General features: G+C 42.3%; 1 protein-coding gene across 1 annotated transcript in view; it reads right to left on the minus strand.

Moving 5' to 3' along the window:
• Positions 1-13,948, minus strand: part of CSRNP3 (cysteine and serine rich nuclear protein 3) — a 186,243-nt gene extending 172,295 nt beyond the window's left edge. Inside the window, exon 1 of the mRNA XM_082262407.1 lies at positions 13,748-13,948. The gene's annotated coding sequence lies outside the window, so the exon portion shown is untranslated. The remainder of the gene's footprint in view (positions 1-13,747) is intronic.
• Between the last annotated feature and the right edge of the window lie 3,824 nt (positions 13,949-17,772).

Consider the following 17,772-nt stretch of genomic DNA (forward strand, 5'->3'; position numbering starts at 1 on the left):
ATGAGTTTTGGAAAGCATTTGAAAATCACGTTCCAGCTTTTCTAAATCAGCCCATCTTTCGCAATTTAAGTTTTTGTGAGCAGCCCAGAGGGTTTAAGGAGGGACCCCCCCCCCCTTATTGTCATTGACCTGAAAGTGTTCCCCAATATATCTGTGTCCAAAATGTTACATTGGACTGGATCACTTAGTAAAGATTCATTCAAAGGCCAGTGAAACCAGCCGTTTGAGGAAAATGGTTTTGTGAGCTAAAGTACAACCATCGAGTGATCAGACAAGAAGGAGTCCCTGATGAACAACCTGGAAACACAGCGGATGACAGAGGCTGCCAGAAAGAAGTGATCTATTCTTGTATAAGTGTGGCGAGGAGCTGAAAAATGAGTGTAGTTCCTAGCTGTTGGGTTGAGTTACCTCCATATATCCACTAACCCGTGGGTGTGAAGGAGTTTGGCTATCCTTAAGCTTTGTTCAGGGGGAGCAGTCTGGAACGACCGTTCCCTGATTTATCTAGCATCTGATCTAATGCAACATTAGAATCTCCTCCCATAATTACTGTTTCCACAAAATGAGGTGAAAGGGCAGCCAGCATTGAGCTAAAAAAAGGGGCCTGTCCATGATTTGGGGCATAATAGGATATAAATGTATACAGGGCACCATCTATTGGCCCCGATATGAGGATGCCCTCTGGATCTCTGATTTCCTCTGTTTGAGGGAAGGTGGTATTTTAGGAAACGAATATCCCCACCCCTTTAGTCTAATTCTCCGCTTTTGCAATGTAAAATTGAGTGTATTTAGAGTGGATAAATTTGGGGTTATATTGTTTGGGGAAGTGGGTTTCTTGTAAGAGTAGCACATCCATCCATTGGGAGTGCATGTGTTGGAAGTACTTTTGGCGTTTCAGTGGAGAATTCAGTCTCTGGAAATTATGGGAAATTACTCGGATTGGTGAGAAGTTTCTGTTAAGTGGGGCCATGGTTTAGAGAGAGAAGGATATGCGTCACTGAGAAGAGACCTACTTTCCACCAAATGTACCCAGCTGGGAACTACTGTAGCCAAAATGATGAAAGATCAACTCCTCCAAGCCACACTCCCATGAAGCTCCTGCAGTGCTTGTAAAAATACTTTGTAAAAGTTTAGTGAGAAGAAGAAGAAGAAGAAGAAGAAGGAGAAGAAGAAGAAGAAGAACAAGGAGAGGACAAGGGAGAGACCCAAGAAGGTAACAGTCCAAAGAAGGTCACAAACAAACTTCCCCCTGGGACCTGGGAGATACTTACAGTCCTACCTGCTCCCTCTCCAAAATGTAAGAACAAAACTGTCCACCTTTGAGGCCAACTAACGTAGCGGCAGAGGGAGGAGCATGTCATCTGCTCCTGTCTGACCAACCACCTATTTCAGCTAAACTTAGAGGGAGGGAAATTCTATGGTAAACAAGTTGTTGATGTGAGTAAAAGGGAACCCCTCTACTAACCTCCAAGGGATGTCCCAAGCTCAGGAGGGACCAAGAGGGGAGGTACACCCCCATCTGGGGTGCCCCCCCCAAACCCAACGGGCAGAGGACCGGCATAAAAGGCAACTGTAACTATGCCCATAAAAATGATTCAGGGCTTTCAATGAAAATAGAACCCAGGTCAACAATTACATTCAAAAGTGAAAAAAAGAAAAGAAAAAAAAAAACACCCATGGCCAGGACGGCTCATGAGGACAGGGGAAAGGGCAGTCATCCACCAGAACCCCTATCCCTAGCCGTTCCAGGCATGGGTAAAATGAGACCATAATTCGACTATTGGTAACAATAAGATGGGGTTTCCACCCCGTCAAACCCAGACAAACATCTGAATTTTCCTGAGGAACTGTCAGTCAGACAAAAAAAAGAAAGGGGGGTTAAAGTCCCCTAGCAAATGGGGGACCAAGTGTGAAAAGTGAAAAAGGAAGCCAAGGGGAAAGGAATTCTAATTGTCACGGAGGGTGGGATTCCTTGGATCTCTTAGTTTGTTTGCTTTTGCCAGACAGGGTTGATTGGGCTCTGTGGAGAGGGGAGTTTGGCAGAACCAGAGTTCTTATGGTTCGATGTTGTAGATGAGTCTAATGAAATGAGGTTGAGCTGAATCATCAGACATTCCCCTGGTTTTCACGTCACATGGTTGAAGTGATTTGGGATGCAGTTTATGCTAGTCCCCTGAAAAGCATCTTGGAAATGGTATTCATCATAATAGTAAAGTCCATCGGGCCTGCATGGGACTGTGGGCTGGGAAGGCTTCAGGAGCCCTCATAGGGGTAGTTATCAGCTCATCCAGCATGCTCTCCAGCAGGGATATCGTGGATGCTGGAGACAACAGGGAGGGGACAGGGTTACTCACTGTATTAGGCCCAAGGAAGAGAGCCACCTGTGGTCCTGACTGCATGCCTGCCTTCATGTCTTCTCCCCTATCTGCATCCAGGTGCTAAGCCCTGGATGCCATCTTGGATTGTTCCAAGGCTGAGAGACCAAAGCCGGGCTGGCGGGATAGGTCCCGCCTGAGCGAGCCCGAGGACATGGAAGGGTTCTTGGGCTGATCCGCAGTCGATTAAACCCATTGGGGGATGTCAGAGATCCAGCTGCTAGTGGCAGTGGGGCTAGAAAGGCTGGTGCGGGACAGAGCTTTAAATCTAGGCATCCTTCCCGGGAAACTCTGCACACTCCCAAACTTTTATTTTTTACACATGGTTTGATGAGTTAGGTCTGCCTTAATTCCACTGCACACCTTTGGGATGATTTAGCATGTGTTCTTGTGCATGCATGTGTGCTTATTGGACAACTCCTATACAGAGGATGGGGAAAGTCATTAGCACATACAGTTGTGTGCTGTCTCTGGCTACAAAAGTTCTGATCTACCTTAATCTGTAAGTTTTGCTGTTCTTGATTCTTGTACATACAATCTTTAAATGTCATTTGATTTGATTTATTTCTGTTCTAAGAAGGTGCACTTTACTAGTAAAAAAAATATAGGGTGGGAGTTCATATTCTCTGGAAGCTGAGGGGAGAGAGGTCAGTTCTATAACATTTATAATCTGTGATGTTCATGGTTCAAGTTATTCCATACACCCATCAGAGAAGCATTATCAGCAGAAAGTAAGACGGGGAGGTGAGTGGATTCCTTATAGTTTATCTAGAAAGCAATGCGCTGCCATGAAAGAATTACCCAGTCAAAGGGGTCAATTCACTAAGAGTTAAATAACTGAAAATAAAATACCATAATTCATAAAAATCTGTTTTTTTTTTTGTAAATGTATGGCCTACTAGAGCTGTTTAAAGTGCTAATTTCTATGTTTTTGGCCCAATTCTGTGGTGCTGCCTATGTTTATATTGTGGAAACTAAAGAAAACTTGACTATTTTTTTTAATATTTTTTTTAAACATTTTAATTTATTTTTCATGTTCCTATCCAAGTTTGAATGGTGCATAGAACCAACATTCTTACAGTGGCCACTTCTAGCTGGAGTAATTGCCATGGTTGACATACTCCATTGTTGCACTTTTGTTTTACTTTAAAAAAAATATATTATTTTTTTTTTTTTTAAGTTCTTGATGTTATATATCAGCCGATCTTTGCATTTAATTTGCACTGCACATCATGCCTTTTTAATTTATTAATAAATAAAAATACTTATGTACTTGTGCTGTATAATGCTACATTTTTGTGTGTCCACTGCTGGTGGAATAGTACCCCTTCCTATGGGTGTTCTGTGGGTGGAACTAGGCACCTTTCTGTGGGTTGAATTAGGCTCTTGGTGGGTGGATTTCCCTTTTCTGAGGGTTTGAATAGGCTCCTTTTTCTGGTACTGCACTGGTTACCGCCACCAAAAAGGTGGTGTTAAATATCGCACCTTTTTTTATTTTCTGTTTCGTTTGTGAATTGGACCTAACAGATTACCGATGTTAACCAATGTTTTGTGATATTTACCGTCAACTTTTTTTTTTCGTTGTTTACTGAAAAAATATATATTTTTTAATTTTATTTATTGCATTCAGCTTTATGCAAATGAGTGACATGATACCCTTGCCGCATGCAGTAAAGCCTAATCAATTGAACCCATTGCACCAAATCAATTGATAAATATGCTTTTTGAATAGCCATCGATTGTTCGCTTATTTTTAGATGTTCCATTGTGCACAATGTAATTGAATATATTGTAGAGCCTCTCCTATCTAAGAAGAGAGTCATACATTTTTTTTTTTAAAATCTGTGCTGTTTCTGTGAATTGATCAGTGACTGTCACTGCAGATATAGTGTATATGCACATAGTTAAAGAAAGAAGCATGCTAAGTACATTGCAGATTTAAAAATCTGGATAAAATTAAGCTTATTCACTTCAGTTTCATTTATTTATAACTGTTCTATTTTTTTTTTTAACAACCCAGACAAAACAAAGGTTATTGCCTTATGGCAAGTAACTGCCATACTGTTAAAGTGTGCATACTTTTTTTAAAATGTATTTTGAATACAGTAAGGAAGGATTAATCTTCAGCAGCTTGCTAAGAATTCTATGCCCTGTCCTGAGCTTCAGAGAATTATTCTATATGGCAATGCCAGCAGTGAAATGAAAGCAGACCAGTACCTCAACCATAAAAATTTATTACATGACAAAGGATTCCCAGAACAGTACAGGCTAGCTAAAGAGGCTGCTCAGCAGATGCTGCTTGCTTTACCTCTCCCTTTGCCTGATTGAGGCCTCGTTCACACCATGGTGCAGAGACATCAGTTTTTCTACACCAGTTCTACAGAGACACAAAAAAGAAAAACAAACAATTGTTCTCTATGTGTCCTGTTCACACCACGACACTGGCGGATTTTTTTGCGCAGGAATCTGCAACGTGTATGCAGTTTTCTGACGGAAAAAAAAGTGACATCATTGCCGTGGTGTGAACAGGGCACATAACCGACGCTCATGAAAACTGATGTCAACGTGCATAAAAGCGCACTAAAACTCACATGAAAATTGATGTAAACTGATGTAAAACTGATGTAAACTCATGTCTCTACAAGTGAAATCTGTGCGTTTTTTTGGTTTTCGTCAGTTTTTATGCGCATATGGTGTGAACGAGCCCTGAAAACTCAGGGTGAGTCTGTTGATTATGCATAATGGGGTTACTATACTAAAACTGGAGAATGCAGCTGTGCATGGTAGCCAATTAGCTTCTTGTTCCAATAATTTTTATTAAAAAAATAGGTTTTTAAGCAAACAATGTGGTACGAAATATTACGAACACAGATCACTCAATGGTGTTACAGTGGAAATCGTCAAAATCGACATATTCTGGATACAATATAACTCTACCTCTTCATAGTTAGTGTACATAACTATCTCTCCTGAGGGGGTAAATGGTGGCATGCAAGCACATAGCGCAACAGTCAAGATCCTTACTGTAGTTCACTGTAGGCATAGGAATGTGAATATAAACATGTTTGGCAAGTCAGAAACATTATTCGTATTTAGTTCCAAGGCAGGAGAAGAAAAACAAAGAAAAAAAAGGGGGGGGGGGAGTCCTGTAAGATAATTTTTTTTTCCTTATTTTAATTTTTATTTAATTTCACACAATTACATCTTCATACATTTAGACCCCGTTCAGACAGGGGTGACACGACTTGGTGGGGCGACCTGTGAAGTCGCGGTGCACAGCGTGCACCGTGACCTCGGCGCGACATGCATGGACTTCATATCATTGAAATCAATGCAAGTCACCTCCAGGTCGCCCCAAAGTAGTACAGGACCCCTTTTGTAAGTCGGAGCGACTTGTGTCGCTCCTATTAGAACGGGTCCTGTGCTAATCAATGGCGATCAACCCACCGCGACTTGTCAGGCGACCAAGTCGCCTGACAAGTTGCGCTAGTGTGAATGGGGTCTCAAACATTCTCTCCTTATATACTCAAGAAGAGAGGAAAAAAAAAACAAAACAACATAGAAGATGTAAACACCCTTTCAACCCCTCCCCTCTCTCCCACCCCCTCCCCCACTCTCCGCATCCCACCGCTGTTGCCAATGGTCTTCCTCACCTATCCCTTATTACTTCACCTCAGCCTACTATCATTTCCACAATAAAACTTCTATTTTTTTTAAACTCTCTCCAGATCCCCCAGATCTTTTCATGTCTATCTAAACCCCCTTTATCTTTCTTTACGACTTAAATATTCCATGTTTTGTATAAATTCCACTCTCCTGAACCACTCTTTAATTGTTGGAGCCTCTGGTTCCTGCCACTTCTTTGGTATTGCTTCCTTGGCCACTACCAGCAGACTAGGGATCAATGTATTTCTGTATTGTTTAATCGGTTCTTTAACATTATGGAATGAACACATCCATGGATCCTCCTTGACCTCAGTTTCTATGATATCTTTAATTAACTGCCTCATTTTTTGCCAATAAACCACTATCTTGGGACATTCCCACCATATATGTGTCATTGTACCAATCTGAAGGCAACTCCACCAACACATAGGGGATTGTAAAATACATTTTACATGCTTAAACCAAATTTGCCTATGCCTAATCCAAAGAACATCACAATTCCAAGAATGGACCGCCAATCAGCTTCTAACTGCAACTTGTTCAATTAGGCTTTGACAATAAAACCTGGAAGCTGATTGGTTTCTATACACAGCTGCAACAGATTTTGCACTCTCCAGTTTTAGCAAATCAACTCCATAGCACTTTGCTATGGGGTTGACCTGCTAAAAGGCAAATAGATTGTGCACTTGCAAATGCCATTGCATTCTGCAAGGAAATTTGTTCCAGAGCTTAGTAAATGAGAAGAAGCCCCGTTGACTTCCATCATCCCATTTGCAAGCAAAAAAGCATTATTTTTTTTGCGTGTGATTGGATGTTCTTTGCAATGTAAAGCTTTAACTTATTTGCTAACCTCTGGAGTAAATGGCATAGCAGAGTGCAACTGCACTTGCAAAGTGTACATCCCATTTGCCTTTAGTAAATCAACCCCTATGTGTTACTGGGATCAGTCATCCTTGATTTGTGTATGTGAATGTCATCTACAGAGCCTGTAAAAATAAAAAAAATAAAATGATTTTTTTTCAGTACATTATAAATAGATTATCCTAAAGATGTGCAGAGTAGCAACAGCTGCTGCCTAAATAAAATATAAAATATAAATATATAATAGCTCATGTGCTGTATACCTGACCAACAAAAGAAATATCATTTTTATTTTTGATTTTTTTAATTCAAACAATTATAATAATAATAATAATAATAAAAAAAATAAAATACATACAAAACTACTATACAATTTTAAGGGGATACCAAAAAATACACTAAGGATGAATCCGGAATTTGTTGGCTCTCTATAGAATATTAAAGTAGAAGAAAATCCTAACTGAATGACATTTGATTTGCTAAAGCACTGTGACGTTTATTTACTTAAAATGAAGAGTGCAAAATCTGCAAAAATTAGCTTCCAGTTTTTATTGAAGTTAGAAGATGATTGGATATCATGTACAGCTGCACCAAATTCTGCACTCTCCAGTTTTAGTAATTCAGCCCCTGTGTATCATAAACATTTACTGTTTTGTTTTAATAAAATACTTGTTTTCACCTCTTTGTCATTCTTTGTTGCATGTCCTTGTTGCTGATCTCCTGACGCACCCACTTCCTGTCTACATGTATGCACTCTAAAATAGACTGCATGGCATTTGTTAGGACGGGCATTCTGGTGATGACAACACTGAACCATATCTGCGTGATTAAATGACTGCATGTCTTCTGCTTCGGAAGTCTGTTTGTTAACCACTTGCCGACTGCCTAACGACTATTTACGTCGGCAGTCAGCCCCTCACAGGCAAAGTGACGTAGGTCTACGTCACTAGCCTGTGAGGGTCTAGGGAGCGAGCGCGCCCCGCCGGAGGCGCGCTCCCGCGTGGTCACGGACCCCCCCGTGCGTGTGACCGGCGGACCCGATGTCCGCCGGTCACTCTGCGATCGCCGCTGCAGAGGGAGAAAGTCAGGCGGCTAGTGTAAACTATACTGTACTATGTAGAACCGTTGATCACTGTTTCTACAGCTCAACAGACAGCCAATCACAGTTAGAATCAAATAAAGTTAACCCCTTCACTACCAGTGTAATTTTGCAGTAACAGTGCATATGTATAGCACTGATTACTGCAGTAATGTCACTGGTAACCCCAAAAGTGTCAAAAATGTCAGTCAAGGGTCCGATCTGTCCGCCGCAATGTCGCAGTACGGCAAAGAAAATCGCAGATTGCCGCCATTACGCGTTAAAAAAAAAACAACAAAAATGACAAAAATCTTTCCCTTTGTTAGTAAACGTGATAACTTTTGCGCAAACCAATCAAAATACGCTTTTTGCGATTTTTTTTACCAAACATAGGTAGCATAAAACAAATTGGCCGAAAATGTTAAAAAATTTTGATTTTTACATTTTTTTTGGGGGAATTTCATATAAAAAAATGTGAAAAATATTGTTATTTTTGCAAAATTGACGCTTTTTTTTGTTTATAGCGCATGATCAAAAAATCGCACAGGTGATCAAATACCACCAAAAGAAAGCTCTGTTTGTGGGAAAAAAAGGACGTCAAATTAGTTTAGGTATAGCGTCGCACGACCGTGCAATTGTCCGTTAAAGTCACGCAGTGCCGAATCGCAAAATACCCCCTGGTCAGGAAGGGGGTAAAATCTTCCGGGGCTTAAGTGGTTAAAGTGACCATGCAAGAGCCCATTTATGAGATGAGGAAAGAAAGGTGTACCTGAACAAGGACCTCCATGGCAAGATAGTCAAAAATTATTTTAACTAAAGTTGCAGATTTATACATTTTAACCTAACTTTTGAAACTGCTTGAGTGTGTGTAAACTTAAAGTGTTACTAAACCCACAACCGTAAAATCAGTCTGTATGCAGTAAAGCATGCTTGTTATACTCCTTCTGGAACCTAAGGGGTTAATCCTCTGCATTGTATGCACAGATTCTCCCCTTCTTGCATTGTCCCCAAAACATCTCCGTATAAGACAGGGCTAGTGGGGTCACTCTGCACATGCTCAGTTTGGTGTATATTTCTAGAGAGGTTTTTTTTTTCTTTGGAGAGTGCATGTGATCAGCACAGGGCAAATCAGCACTGTCCAGACATGGGGTCAGGGGTCCTGCAGCCTCATAGGACAGTCAGAGAAGAATGAAAACTCCTCCTACAAGCTTTAACCAGACACTGATAGAAGTCACAAGACTGCTACATACTGCTGATTAGAAAAGGTATTTAATGGTTTGTATTTACTAAAATAATTGCATTTCCATGTTCTGTGTACTGTGGGAGACCAGATTTAGTGAATGCAGGATGCAGGAAAGCTATGATTAAGCACTGTTAGTAGTGTGAAACATGTCAGTTGTCTTTGATCTGTACCTCTGTATGCTGTGGTATTTTATCCTCTTTTCCATAAATATCTGCATTGAAGTGCGGCTGTCCAGACATACTTTTTGTTCTATAGTGAATGCAGGCTCCTGGGTTTAGTAACACTTTAAATAATGTTTTAGTGATTCAGTTTAAATATGCTTTAACCTCCCTGGCGGTATGATTGTTTCCGATTTTAGGTGCTGAAAGCGGTACCATTATTTTGCATGGAATTTCTTAAGGATGAGCAGCCCAAACCAACTATTTACATATGATTTTTTTTTTTCTGTGCGTTCTTCTTTATAACATCTCAGGTATGATAAAGTTTGAAACACAAAATCATAAATTATAATATAATAAATAACTATAAAAAAGTTAAAGTATATATATATATAGTACAGTAAAACTGCAGGCAAGGGCACTGGGCGGCAAACTAATGTAAATTTATTTTATTTAGTAATGTAATCCGATAGGATTACAATATATCAGTGTGTTTGTGTGTTTTACTTTTCAAATTTGCTGCCGGTTCCATCCCCCTGCGACGTCACGTCGCAGGGATCGGAAGTCAGGGCACACAGCATCGGGCGGAAGATCCGGCCGCTGTATGCTGAGGAACACATCTCCCTGGCGGTACCCCGAGTGTGGCTCAGGGTTACCGCTAATGGCACTAAAATTCCACCCCGAGCCACACTCGGGAATACTGCCAGGTATTGATGGATGAAAATTGGACATTAATGCATCTCTATGTAAAAACGGATGATCATCCGTTAACATCCGTTTTCATCCGTTTCCGTCAATGTCCGTTTGTTGGAATGGATGAATGCCCTATTTTTCACCTGTCAAAAAATCGAGCAGATGAAAAACGGATGTAAACGGACAAACGTTTTACATTGGTAGTGGATTTAAAAAAAACGGATGAAAAATGGATGAAAAACGGATGAAAAACGGATTAAAAACTGATGAAAAATGGATGAAAAATGGATGAAAAACTGATGAAAAATGGATGAAAAACTGATACATTTCGACGTGACTGGACTGATGAACTGAACGGACCGTATGTGTGAAAGGGGCCTAAATGTAATACTTGCAGCTGGGGTGGTAATGTCACCCTCTCCACCTCGTCCAATCACAGAACACTTTGCATTCATTTACAAATTGTGAAGCGTTCTTTGAATGGTGTCCATGCCAAGCGTCCAACCTCCAGTATTCACAATGCATCAGCTGCTCAACAGGGGACCTGGAAGCAAGTGGAGATCACTATGACAGCGTGAAATGAGTCTACTACAGTGATTCCCAGCTTCTAGAGGGATCCCACAGGTATGGTATTTGCATAATTACATTGGTCCAATGAAACTATTTAAAAATATACCATCCATGCAATGATAGATTTAATAATTAAAACCACCCCCTTGTTACCCCCCCCCCCCTCCTCATCTCTCTGTTCCCTTCCCCTCTCTTTACTCCCTGTTACTATTCGCTTCCTCTATTCACTCCAAACCCCCTCCTCTCCTTATCCTCCCCCTCTCCCCTCTACCTAATCCATGTACCCCAAAAACCTATTTAATTCTCAATCCATCCATTCTAAGCCCCCACCTCCCGTTTTATTTATTATATTGCAGCTTAACAATTATTAGATGTGATGGCTGCATCAGTTTTTTTCTTTAGGCTTTCTTTCTTTTACTTTCACCCTGTGATCTGGCCAGCAACAGAACAAGCAGTTCTGCAGATGTGGCAATTAGAGTGTTGAGACAAACCATTTACTGCTGACAAGGGTGCTTACAATAATCAGCTATTATTTATAACCACTTAAGCCCCGGAGGATTTGGCTGCTCAATGACCAGGCCCTATTTTGCAATTCGGCACTGCGTAAATTTAACGGACAATTGCGCGGTCGTGCGACGCTGTACCCAAATGAAATTGACATACTTTTTTCCCCACAAATAGAGCTTTCTTTTGGTGGTATTTGATCACCTGTGCGATTTTTATTTTTTGCGCTTTAAACAAAAAAAGAGCGATAATTTTGAGAAAAATAGCAATATTTTTCACATTTATTTATATGAAATACTCAAAAAAAAAGTACAAATCAAAATATTTTAACATTTTAGGCCAATTTGTTTTCTGCTACATATTTTTGGTAAAAAAAAAATTGCAATAAGCGTATTTTGATTGGTTTGCGCAAAAGTTATTGCGTTTACTAACTACGGGAAAGATTTATGTCATTTTTATTGTTTTTTTTTTTTTTTTTAACTAGTAATGGTGGCGATCTGTGATTTTTTTTTTTTGCGGGACTGCGACTTTGCGGCGGACAGATCGGACCCTTGACTGACATTTTTGACACTTTTGGGGGTACCAGTGACATTACCACAGTAATCAGTGCTAAAAATATGCACTGTTACTGTAAAAATTACACTGGCAGGGAAGGGGTTAACATTATTGGTGATCAAGGGGTTAAGTGTGTCCCTAGGGGCGTGATTCTAACTGTTAGGGGTCATGGCTAGAGAAGTAACCACAGAGACATGCGACCCTATATAGCAGGATTGCATAGCCTCTGTGTTAACATCAGCCGTCTGTCTTTCTCCCTCTCCTGTGGGAGATCGCAAGTGGCCGGCAGCCATCTGAGCCGTCGGTCACACGCACTGGCTCAGCAGGGAACGAGTGGGGATGGGAGCACGCCGCCAGCGGGCTACAGGCTCGTGGGCGAGCGACGTAGGTCTACTTCACTTTGCCTGTAGGGGGCTGACTGCCACAGTAAATAGTCGTGCGGCGGTCGGCAAGTGGTTAATGTAAAAACTTTATCCTGAAAGGGAAAAAGTGTTACTGCAACTGCTTAAAAAAGTTTTAGATGGAGTTTGGCTTCAATTTGTTAGCGTTTGTAAATCTTCCAGTCCATCTAACACTCCACTCCCCCCAGACTGACAATGCTGCAGTCCAAAGGAGCCCCCTGTGCTCTTCCATTCAGAATGGGGGAAATCTAATACAGGAGGTGTGTAACTGGCCGAATCACCAGGTGAAAACAGAAGGAAAAAGCCTAAAAAAATAAAATAATGCAACCACCACATCTTATGATTGGTGACCTGCAATATATAACTTTTTTGGTTTTGGGTTTATTACCACTTTAAGCATCGCCACACTGCTAACATATACAGTCACCTAATTTTCTGCCATAAATCCCCTCTTGCACATCAATTTACCAGCTTTATTTCAACTTTCACCTGGTGTTCTCAGCTGGAATGGGTATTCCAATAACCAAATCCCATGCTGGAACATGAGTGCAAAAATATTTATTTACATATATGTGTATGCTAATATATCTAGATGTCTTGTGCCCATTTATGTGTATTGTGGGGAGTCCCACCTTTATAATAACTATTTATCAATATATTTTTTTAAATTCCCCTTAGGATATGATAGAGATACTGGTATGTATTTTAGCTATGTGACTGTTATTTTCAAATCTCATTGGACAGCTGAAAATAGTTGTCACTTTTCTGAAAATAAGGATCCTTATCTTGGTGCGTTAGCTTTGGAAACTGAGCTTCATTAGTGATACATTTAATGTTAGAATAACACAATAATAAAAATGCTAATAATACTAATAACAATTGTATATAATAGACTTGTAATAATTCCAGCTTTGTTTGTAGTCCAAATTGTCAGATAACAATATTAAATGGAATTTTGATTTAAACGAATTCCAAAATTTAAAATGCTTATAAAGAGAATAATGAGCCACCGGTTTCTACCCATTTTTAGCTACAATTTATCAATTATCTATCTATCTATCTATCTATCTATCTATCTATCTATCTATCTATCTATCTATCTATCTATCTATCTATCTATCTATCTATCTATCTATCTATCTATCTATCTATCTATCTATCTATCTATCTATCTATCTATCTATCTATCTATCTATCTATCTATCTATCTCATGTTCATGGGCTTGTATGAAGGAAAATGGAAATCAGATACACCATTTAATATTAGAGCATGAACTAAAAACCAATGTGAAACATTTCATTTTTGACTAATGACATTTGATACAATATCCCAAGAATTTATTTAGTGGATGCAATATTTATTAAAGAAAAAAAAAACATTTAAATTGGTGGCCAGTGTATTATGTGAATGTTCTATAACATGCCTCGTTCACTTTTGCCAGCTGCCTGATTTAATCTTGAAGAACACAGCATGTACAGTTCATCTTTCTGGCATTGTTTCAGATTGCCATTTCATTCTACCCATACAGCCGATCAACCTCTGCTCTGTAGTACATTAACGATACGTACAATAGGTGATACTGCTGCACGTACAAAGCATTGGGTGAAAAAGAAATAAAAATATGCAAGCAAATCTGACTTACCAGGATCAGCCGGAATAATGGGGACACAGTGGTAGCGTTTACATTGACCTGGAGTAATGTATTTTGACAGAAGATGATGATAATTTCTTGTGCTGCCTTGGCTCAGTCAGTGCCTGCTACACCGAGCGCTGTGTTATTCTGCATCAGTTCTGCACTGTACACAAAAGCTCATTTCCTACTGCGTGTGACTCACTGCACAGCCTCTGACTGGCCGCTGCTGCCTGTCTGATCACATGGGACTTGTCTGTGAGAGAGGAAGAATACCTCTGATCATAGAGCTTTATAAAATTACAGGACTAGAGAAGGCTAATGAAAGTGGGGGGCCTGCTGTATATGAGAAAAGACATCTTGGCCTTAAATAAAAAAAAATTAAAAAAAATGCAAAATGTTGACCCTTTCTATGTGATTGTGTATATCCCTGATGCCCAACCTGCAGCCCTCTGGCACATATTGTGCAGCCCACAGGGCCCCTGCAGACAGGAGTCTGTGTTTCTGTATTTATTCAAGCCAGTGAAGGAAGCTTATTCTTTAGACTGGCTTCTAGTAGTTAACTGATATGGTTTTAATGCTGACTGTCTCATGTTTTTCTGTGCTGACCATGCCTTTTCTCGTTTTATGGTTTTCCCTCTGATCTTTCATAATGAATATTGCTGAAGAAGTATCAGATGTGGCACAGGTCAATTTCAAGGGGGCTGTAGGGAGCGGGAATGTGGAAGCATTGATTTGTAAAGAGGGGGTGATAGTAGTAATCTCTAGCAGTCTTATATAGCTTTACTGCAGTCTACGACTCCTCTTGTGCTGAAGCACGTCCCCAATCTTTTACCATCTCTTGTAGCATGTCTGCAGCCTCTGACCCTCTCTCATAGCATGTCTTTAGTCTCTGACTATCGTTCCTAGCATTTGTTTAGTCTATGACCATCTCTTGTAGCAGGTCTTTAGTCTATGACCATCTCTTGTAACTTGTCTTTAGTCTACAACCCTTTCTTGTAGCATGTCTGCAGCCTCTGATCCTCTCTCGCAGCATGTCTTTAGTCTCTGACTATCGCTCCCAGCATGTGTTTAGTCAATGACCATCTCTTGTAGCCAGGGCCGGTGCTAGACTATTTTGCGCCCTAGGCAAGACCAGCTACTTGCGCCTCCCCCAAAAAAAAAACGTTAAAACATTTTTAAAACATGGTCACTGCACTATGGGTGAGCAGGGTTTTAGGTAGAAATGCACCTGCATCTGTGGTGTCACTGGAAAAAAGATTGTCCCTGCATCCTTGGTGTCACTGAAATAAAAAAATCCCTGCATTGGTGGTTTCACTGGGACAAATGTCCTTGTGTCTGTGTTCTCACTGGAAGAAAAAAATTGTCCCTGCGTCCATCATATATGATGTGCACCAGAAAATTTAAGGGGCTTGGGTGGTAGGAAGCTGGTAGTGGGGTACAGGGGGTATGAAGATGACAAGGGGTGGGATGGTAGGAAGATGACAGGGGATGAAAATGACGGGGGTGGGAAGATAGGAAGATGACAGGGGGGATGAAGATGACAGGGGGTGGGATGGTAGGAAGATGACAGGGGATGAAGATGACAGGGGGTGGGAGGATAGGAAGATGACAGGGGGGATGAAGATGACAGGGTATGGGATGGTAGGAAGCTGACAGGGAGGAAGATGACAGGGGGTGGGATGGTAGGAAGCTGACGGGGGATGAAGATGAAAGGGGGTGGGATGGTAGGAAGCTAACAGGGGATGAAGATGACAGGGGGTGGGATGGTAGGAAGATGATGGGGGACAAAGATGACAGGGGGGGATGGTAGGAAGCTGACAGGGGGGATGAAGATGACAGGGGGTGGGATGGTAGGAAGGTGACAGGGGGTGGGATGGTAGGAAGCTGACAGGGGGGATGAAGATGACAGGGGGTGGGATGGTAGGAAGCTGACGGAGGATGAAGATGACAAGGGGTGGGATGGTAGGAAGCTGACGGGGGATGAAGATGACAGGGGGTGGGATGGTAGGAAGATGATGGGGGATGAAGATGACAGGGGGTGGGATGGTAGGAAGCTGATGGGGGATGAAGATGACAGGGGGTGGGATGGTAGGAAGCTGACAGGGAGGATGAAGATGACAGGGGGTGGGATGGTAGGAAGCTGACAGGTAGGATGAAGATGACACGGGGGGTGGGATGGTAGGAAGCTGATGGGGGATGAAGATGACAGGGGGTGGGATGACAGGAATCTGACAGATGGGTAAAGGGGGGACGAAGATGTCAGGGGGTGGGGGGGGGATGGTAGGAAAATGACATACATCCCCCATCTCCATACACCCCCCCAGCTTCATACACCCCTCCATCTCCATACACCCCCCCATCTCCACCCCCCTAGCAACATACACCCCCCCAGCTTCATACACCCTTCCATCTCCATACACCCCCATCTCCACCACCCTAGCATTATACACCCCCCAGCTTCATACACCCCTCCATCTCCATACACCCCCCATCTCCACCCCCCTAGCACCATACACCCCCCCAGCTTCATACACCCCTCCATCTCCATACACCCCCCATCTCCACCCCCCCTAGCACCATACACCCCCCAGCTTCATACACCCCTCCATCTCCATACACCCCCCAGCTTCATACGCCCCCCCTAGCACCATACACCCCCCCAGCTTCATACACCCCTCCATCTCCATACACCCCCCCAGCTTCATACATCCCCCCAGCTTCATACACCCCCCATCTCCATACACCCCCCCAGCTTCATCCACCCCCCATCTCCATCCACCCACCCCAGTTTCATACACCCCTCGATCTCCATACACCCCCCAGCTTCATACACCCCTCGATCTCCATACAGCCCCCCCTGCAAGTTAGTATTAGTTATAAAAATCACAGACCTCAGATCAGAGCCGCGCTGTTGCAGAGTGGTGAGCTGTTCCCCATCTCCTCTCCTCAGGAAACACAGGAAGTGACCTCCATACGTCATCCTCCACTGGGTGACGTCATCGGCAGGGGGAAACCTAGTCCTAGTGCGCATGCGTGGCCACCGCTGCAAAGAAAATCACGCTGTCTGTCACACACAGACATGATGATGATGATGCAGCCGAGCCGAGGGCGCCACCGACCCTACACATACAGGTTAGCACAGCAAGAGTTGCGCCGCCCGCACCCCCCAGCATACTCATTGGACGGTCCAGCAAGCAGGATGCGGCCGTCCCCTGCTGAGCTGCGCCCTAGGCGACTGCCTGGGTTGCCTTACAGGTGGTGCCGGCCCTGCTTGTAGCATGTGTTTAGTCAATGACCATCTCTTGTAGCATATATTTAGTCTATGATAATCTCTTGTAGCTTGTCTTTAGTCTACAACCATTTCTTGTGGCATGTCTGCAGCCTCTGATCCTCTCTCGTAGCATGTCTTTAGTCTCTGACTATCGCTCCCAACATGTGTTTAGTCAATGACCATCTCTTGTAGCTTGTCTTTAGTCTATAACCATCTCTTGTAGCATGTCTGCAGCCTCTATATATCTCTCATAGCATAGTAATGATTAAGCACAAGATGTATATGTGAAACGCGTCTACGAGACTTCATGCTGGTGTCTTTGGTGTCATCACTTGCAACTTTTTGGAAATAAAGGTATTTGAAACCTATTGGAATCCCTGGATGTGTGGCTAATTCTTTTCCTACAAGTGTTCCCACGGAGGCGGGCCGGGGCCAGCACTCTACTGGATATCCCATCTCCTGGCAATCACCACACACTATACACCTGGAGCAGTGTCTTTCCTTTCTCTCATAGCATGATTGAAGCCTCTGACCATCTCTCATAGCATGTCTGCAGTCTCTGATCTTCTCTTGTTGCATGTCTGCAGTCTCTGACCATCTCTCGTAGCATGTATTTAGTCTATGGCCATCTCTTGTAGCATGTCTTTAGTCTATAACCATCTCTTGTAGCAAGTGTGTCATCTCTGACCTTCTCTTGTGGCATATTTGCAGTTTCTGACCATCTTATGTAGCATTTCTCCAGTCTCTGACCCTCTCTTTTAGT

This window comes from Pelophylax lessonae, assembly GCF_965119305.1.
Source record: "Pelophylax lessonae genome assembly, chromosome: 6".
NCBI lineage: Eukaryota > Metazoa > Chordata > Amphibia > Anura > Ranidae > Pelophylax > Pelophylax lessonae.